General features: G+C 35.8%; 1 non-coding gene across 1 annotated transcript; it reads left to right on the top strand.

Annotated features, from left to right (window-relative positions):
* The first annotated feature begins 922 nt into the window (after window positions 1-922).
* On the top strand, window positions 923-1,026 carry LOC121212968 (small nucleolar RNA R71). The gene has a single exon (XR_005908338.1). It is a non-coding gene; the product is annotated as a small nucleolar RNA R71 (small nucleolar RNA).
* The last annotated feature ends 1,112 nt before the right edge of the window (window positions 1,027-2,138 follow it).

Raw genomic sequence — 2,138 nt, 5'->3', positions numbered from 1 at the left:
TAAGTATGTTTCAGATCGGATTGTAATAAGGTTTTCATTATGCTATGGTTACTTGAATTATTATTACTATTTTCATTGTAATTACGAGAAGTTGAACATGGGTATCCTAAATTATAGTATGTTTTCTACGCTTCCGCAACTCAATTTTTAAATGATAAGTTTTCTTAAATCAAATGTTTTAAATAAGGCTTTCGTAACTGAAAGGTGTGTTTATTTCTAAGTTAACTAAGGTTTCTTTTGTTTAAGAAGAGTTTTCAATGAAAACACGGTTTTCGCTAAAACACTTCAATGTGACACGCCAGATTCGACCATAACGTCTGGGCCGAGTTTGGGGTGTTACACATCTATTCTCATTGACTGCCTTTTTCCCTTGATTCAATCCAGACGTTGAGCACATGTAGTATGGTCACTTGGGTTGATCCTATCTTGAGGTTTCTACAAATAAGGAGGTTGATAGTTAGTATTTTTAGCTTGGTTTGAACTATTACCTCCTCATTGGTTTCCTCCACATCTCAAATTCGAGTGATCTCTCCAACTGAGATTGTAAGTGTTGGAATAAGGGTTTCCAACCCTATTTCCAATATAATTCACATCCTCGGTAGGATTATTGAGGTTGTGGAAATGTGGTTTTTCTCCTCCACTCATAGACTGTGCATTATTTGCAGATTCAATACGATAAAGCCTATCCACTAACTATTGATACTTATCATCCTCTTGAATAGCTTTTATCGTAATGGTTTTCTGGCCAAATGTAAATCATTCAATTGGCCACTAATAGGAGTTCAATTACATGTTCTCAATTATTTCATAAACATCCTTCTACATCCTATGCATGAGTTTTCCTCCCCCTGGTCCATCTAGGCCTAATCTTGCGTTCACATCCAACCCATTATAAAACACCTAGAATCGCATCCACTATGGAAATATGTGGTGTGGAATTTTTGAATCAATATTTTGAAACATTCCCAAGCCTCATGGAAACTTTCTCCTTCCATCTATCTCAAAACAACAATCTCTCCTCTTAATTGAACCGTTTTACTTATAGGGGAAAACTTCTGTAAGAACTTTCCAATGCATTCATCCCAAGTCATGATAAATCCTGGTGCCTACGAGTCTAATCAAGAAAAAGGTGTTATCAGTCAAAGAAAAGGGGAAGAACCAAAGATGAATAGCGTCATTAGTGACCCAATTATACTTAAAAGTATCACAAAGTTGAAGAAACAGTTTCAAATGTTGATTCAAATTCTCTGCTATCGTGCCCCTAAATTGTAGATTATTCTAGATCATCTGAATCATTGTCTGCTTAATTTCAACATTATTTGCTATAATAGCCGATCTCGTTATATTCTCTTAAAACATGTCTAGACTTGGTAATGCCTAGTCTCTTAAGATTCTCTTGTTAGGAGCTATGTGCATGTTCGCGAGTAGTGGTGGTGCTAGCGGATTTCTTAACACGTTATCATTAACAAATGGATTCTCACGTGGTATGTTACGTATAGTAGGTGGTGACGGATCTTTCATTTGCTACTAGTGATGTTACTGGCGAGGATTTCTTTGGATTATTCTCTTTGGATCTATGACTGCTACAATAGGTGTGCCTCTACTATGAGTCATACACTAGATCCATAAAGAAAAGATTAGTAGTAATAAATAAAATAAAATTGTATCTATAACCTAAAAATTTACTAATTATTCTTTCTAAGTGAAAAAATTAAAATCAAACTAGTGGCGTTGCCTTCTTGGATACGGTGCCAACAACTTGACTGCCTTCGGATGTAATAAGATCCAAAGTGTAAATATTGCAGTAAAAGATATATTAACGAGGTGGAATCCACAAGTATGGGTCCAGTTATACTATAGTTACTGTAATGCCTCGAATTTGGGCCTAGAAGTATTGAGCCTTAATTATGGGTCCGTAAGGAGGTTGTATATAAGTATTTAATTGTACAAGGAAATGGCGCAATTGAATGTCTGCTTTGGTGGTTAATGGCCCTGAGAAGTGTTGGAGAAATCTTGGGTTCAAACCTGCGCTTTAGCAAAAATTTTGGTTTTAAGTGAATAAAACCCTGGGTGATTGGATAAAGGCCTTTTAAATTATTGTGGTAAATAAACGACACAAGGAAGCATGTGGTCTAGTG

The sequence above is a fragment of the Gossypium hirsutum genome, chromosome A13, assembly GCF_007990345.1.
Source record: "Gossypium hirsutum isolate 1008001.06 chromosome A13, Gossypium_hirsutum_v2.1, whole genome shotgun sequence".
Classification (NCBI taxonomy): domain Eukaryota; kingdom Viridiplantae; phylum Streptophyta; class Magnoliopsida; order Malvales; family Malvaceae; genus Gossypium; species Gossypium hirsutum.
Note: the sequence above shows the minus strand (reverse complement) of the source record. Positions and strands in the feature narration are given on the sequence as shown.